Below are 5,041 nucleotides of genomic sequence, written 5' to 3'. Positions count from 1 at the left end.
TTCGTCTGAGTCCGACGGCGAGGAGTTTTTGGCCGAAGTCCCTGCTGGTGACTGGGCGGACCAAATGGAGTATGTTGACGGGTTAGCCGAGTGTAAAACGGACCCCTCCGAGGCCGCTCGCCAGCCGCCGCTTCAGCTAGCCGCTTGCCATGATGACGATGACGTGCTGGACATCGGTTTGGACGTGCATGGCTTGTCGGATGATGAACAGGAGGCTTTATCGTCGGGCCAGTACGCCACCGCTGCTGCGTCGGTTGACCAGGACGACACATCCTTCCTCTCGCTGTACCGCCGAGAAGCTGGAGGTGGAGTGGCCCTCTCCCCCACCGGCTCAGAAACCGTCACGGTTTGCGGGATTTTTCCTTCCCCCCGAGCCGACGACTGTTAAAAGTAGCCTGCCCTTGTTCCCTGATTTTGTCGTGGAGCTAACCTCGACATGGAACAAGCCGCTGTCAACCCGCGTCACGGTGCCCGGCTATGGACAGTATTTGGACCTGGATGGAGCCGAAAAAGCGGGTCTGGTCAACCCTCCGCCTATGGAGCCGTCCCTGGCAGCCTATCTGGCCCCGGCCCAAAACCACGGTGTCGGCGGCCCCACTACGCTCCCATCCAAGCACTGCAGGTTCTCCACGTTGCAGCTGGAGAAGATTTACCGGGCACAGGCAGGCATGACCCGTGCGCTGAGCTCGGTCACTATGCTCCAGACATATCAAGCCATATGTCTGGCGGAGCTTGGGTCACTCATGCCTTCTGACAGTCCACTGGCCCCTCTTCTCAACGAGGTTAGAGTCGCTACGGATTACATCCTCCGCGTGTCCCGCTGTGCAGCGCTCTCCCTGGGCAGAGGGATGGCTTCTACAGTGGTTGCGCAGAGGCACCTGTGGCTGACTCTTTCCGACGTTCCGGAGATGGACAGGGCTGTTTACTTGGATGAGCCAGTGTCTGCTGAAGGCCTGTTTGGACAGTTGCTCGACGCTATTCAGACAAAATTTGAGCTGAGAAAGAAGCAGACAGAAGCCCTGTGCAGCATCATCCCCAGACGTGATGCTAAACCAAAGCGCTGGGCCAAATCCCACGGCAGTCGGCTTGGAGCAAGGGTCCGCCACCAGGCCTCCAAAAGGGTTCAGCGCCTAGGAGGAAGAAGGCTTGGAGCAAGGGTCCGCCACCAGGCCTCCAGAAGGGTTCAGCGCCTAGGAGGAAGAAGCCGCATTCATCCTAGCTCTGGGAGTGGGCCGAGAGGGGCTCCAGCAGCAGGGAGACACTGCTGCCCCTCATCTGTTGCCGCCAAAGAGGCCGCGTTCATGTTTAGTTCTGGGCGAGAAGCATTGCACTCCCAAGCACAACCCCCCCACACACACAAGTGCCCCAGTGTTGGTGCCTTCTGTTCACTGTGTGAATGTTGTAAATGTGCATTTATTGAACTCAATAAAGGTTCCGTTTTGTACCCAAAACAATACCAAACAAATAAACCAGGTCAAACTGGTGGTGCCGTTCCCCTCTGGCACGCCAGGGGGCGACAGCCCATTCCCTACAGTGCTGCAGGTCAGTTGGCTAGCTGTCCATTTCCCTCAATGGCGCGCATGCGCAGTCTCACCGTGGGTAGAGAGGACTGTATAACAAACACAGTTGTAGGGGACGAGGCAGCTGCAGTACTGAGGGAAGAAATAAACAGCTTGTTGAACAAGAGAGCGATACGAGTTGTTCCCGCTTCGGAGACAAACAAAGGTTGGTACAGCCGCTATTTCGTTGTTCCGAAGAAAGGGGGGGGGCTTCGTCCTATTTTAGACCTGCGAGTGTTAAACAAGTATTTATGAACTTACAGGTTCAAAATGCTAACACTCAGACAGCTACTGAGCGCGATCGGACCGGGAGATTGGTTTACAACTATCGATCTTACAGACGCTTACTTTCATGTAGCGATACACCCGGACCACAGGCAGTTTCTAAGGTTTGCATTCGAGGGCACGGCCTACGAATACCTGGTGCTGCCGTTCGGCTTGTCACTCGCCCCCCGCACCTTCACGAAATGTGTCGAGGCGGCGTTAGCTCCGCTCCGGGAGAAAGGCATTCACATATTAGCCTATCTAGACGATTGGGCTTTGATCGCGAGCTCCAGAGAGAGGGCAGCGACGCACCTGTCGCTGACTCTGTCGCACGTCCAAGCGCTGGGCTTCTCGGTGAATTTACGGAAAAGTTCACTGACCCCGAGTCAGCAGTTTTCTTTTCTCGGGCTGGAAATATGTTCGATTTCAAACCGAGCGCGTCTGTCAGAGCACAGGGTGGCTGCGTTTCACCGCTGCCTCGCTCAGTTTCAGTTGGGACGCAAACTACGTTTGTGGACGATCTTACAGCTGTTAGGCATGATGGCATCTATGATCGCTGTAGTGCCACTCGGGCCGTTAAAGATGCGAGCGTTGCAACGCTGGACTCAATCTCATCGGCTGTGCGCGCCGCGTCACCTCCAGAGGAGGCTGACGATATCTCCTTCTTGCATGTCGGCGCTCCTCCCGTGGAGGGACCCCGGTTTACTACAACAGGGCTCCCCTATAGGGAGGGTGTCTTTTCGCAAGGTGGTGTCCACAGATGCCTCCCTGAGGGGGTGGGGGGCTCTGTGCGAAGGTGCAGCAGTGAGAGGGGTGTGGACGTCGGTACAATGCAGGCTCCACATCCACCACCTGGAACTGTTAGCAACTTTCTTAGCTCTAAGGCATTTTCGTCCGGTTCTGACAGGCCATCATGTTCTGATCAGGACAGACAATACAACAGTGGTTTCCTACATAAACAGGCAGGGAGGGACCCGCTCACTTCCCCTGTTGAAACTGGCTCGCTCTCTGTTGCTATGGTGCAGTGCTCATTTTCTGTCTCTCAGAGCCACCCATGTCCCGGGCCACCTGAACCTGGGGCCGGACCTCCTCTCCAGGGGAGGTCCTCTTGTGAGGGAGTGGAGGTTGCACCCATTGGTGGTGACTCAAATATGGGACCGTTTTGGCAGAGCGGAAGTGGACCTTTTTGCCTCCAGAGCAAATACCCACTGGCCCCTGTTCTTTTCCATGATGGACCACAACGCTCCCCTAGGGATGGACGCGTTAGCGCACACATGGCCCGACACGCTTCTGTATGCGTTTCCCCCAGTGGAGATGATTTTGTCAGTTCTGGAGAGGGTGCGCTGACAGGGTCTCTCTCTGATCCTGGTGGCCCCTCACTGGCCAGCGAAGTCGTGGTATGCCGAGATAATAAGTCTGCTGGCAGCGAGGCCCTGGCAGCTTCCCCTCCGCAGGGACCTCCTCTCCCAGGCGGGAGGGGAGGTGGTTCACCCGCGCCCAGAGCTGTGGCGGTTGCATGCCTACCTGTTGAAAGGTCCAATCTAATAGCTAAGGGTCTGCCCCCAAGTGTGGTGGCAACGATCCAGAGTGCGAGGGCGTCGTCAACTAGGGGTTTGTATGCTTACAAATGGCGGGCGTTCGAGCAGTGGTGTCAAGACCGAAATGTACTCCCATTTCAGTGCTCTATTGTGGATGTTTTGACATTCCTCCAGGAACTGCTGGATAAGGGTCTCTCTTTCTCCACAATTAAGGTCTATTTGGCCGCTATATCTGCATGCCATGTTGGTTTTGATGGAGTGACACCAGGCGCTCATCCTCTTGCCATGCGTTTCCTAAAGGGAGTCCGCAGGCTGAGGCCTGTGATTAAACCCAGCGTTCCCTCATGGGATTTAGCTTTGGTGCTTGAGGCGCTTTGTGGACCCCCATTTGAGCCTATTGAGTCTGCAGATATGAAGTTTCTTTCATATAAGACAGCACTACTTCTCGCTTTGGCTTCTGCAAAGCGGGTGGGCGACCTTCATGCGTTATCTGTACATCCCTCGTGTACTCAGTTCACTTCGGATGGCTCTAAGGTTACATTGCGCCCAAATGCAGCATATTTGCCTAAGATTATCCCTGCAGCCTATAGCTCTATGACGTTTGAGCTTTTGAGCTTCTGTTCCCCTCCGTTTGCTTCCGAGGAGCAGAGGAGGTTACATTTCTTGTGCCCCGTGCGTGCGCTACGTACTTACATGGACCGTACACAGAGTGTGCATTTATGTGACCAATTGTTTGTCTGTTTTGCTAATCCAGCTAAAGGTAAAGCTCTGTCTAAGCAGCGGCTTTCTCACTGGATTGTGGAGGCTATCTCCCTAGCATATAACAGCAGGGGTCTTCCATTGCCTCACGGTGTGAGGGCACATTCGATCAGGGGCATGGCAGCATCATGGGCTTTATTTAAAGGGGTATCTGTGAGTAATATCTGTGCTGCAGCCAGTTGGTCATCACCGCACACTTTTGTCCGGTTTTATCGTTTGGATGTGACAGCCCCTTCGGTGGCTCACTCTGTCCTTTCTGCTGGGTCTACGATGCACTAAAGTGCTGGAGGTGGACTCCGGTTCGTTGGCTGCTCTGCGGGGCGTGTATACATGTCCCATACTATATGTGTTGTACCGAATGAATCAACTTAAAGGGAACGAAATGTTATGACTATAACTTCTGTTCCCTGAAGGAGAGGAACGAGGTACAACACTAGGTGGCCTGCTGCGCAGCTGGGCTCGGTGAAGAGCGGCTATCGCACTGAAGAATGACTGTGGCGATGCAGGTATATATGTGCGGGCGGGGCCTCACATGCGTCACCACAGATCATCTGCCTTAAAGGCGTGAATAGAGGTTTCTTCAGTCAGGCCACGCGGGGGCGTGATATCCCATACTATATGTGTTGTACCTCGTTCCTCTCCTTCAGGGAACAGAAGTTATAGTCATAACATTTCGTTATGCTATGTAGCGTGTGAAATAGAGTATGGTGAATGTGCTAGGAAAGGTAGTATCAGCACTACTTCTACCTGGAGCTTGCATGTACGGAGCCTGGGTTTGGTTGAAGGTGGCAGTGCTGTTTGGGCTGAGAAAGCCATGTGTAAGTAAGGAGGAATCCAGGAAGAGGAAGGTTATTTAAGTGTGGGAGTGGCCTATTTGAATCGCTTTTGTTTGAGACCATGCTGCAAGGTGAGTGTGTTTGC

The 5,041-nt window shown here is 54.2% G+C and overlaps 1 protein-coding gene across 1 annotated transcript in view; it reads right to left on the bottom strand.

Annotated features, from left to right (window-relative positions):
* Positions 1-5,041, bottom strand: part of LOC126405724 (myosin phosphatase Rho-interacting protein-like) — a 40,777-nt gene that overhangs the window by 6,996 nt on the left and 28,740 nt on the right. The gene's annotated exons all lie outside the window — the stretch shown is intronic.

The sequence above is a fragment of the Epinephelus moara genome, chromosome 18 (genome assembly GCF_006386435.1).
Source record: "Epinephelus moara isolate mb chromosome 18, YSFRI_EMoa_1.0, whole genome shotgun sequence".
NCBI lineage: Eukaryota > Metazoa > Chordata > Actinopteri > Perciformes > Serranidae > Epinephelus > Epinephelus moara.
The sequence above is the reverse complement of the archived record's forward strand: the minus strand, read 5'-3'. Positions and strand labels throughout refer to the sequence as shown.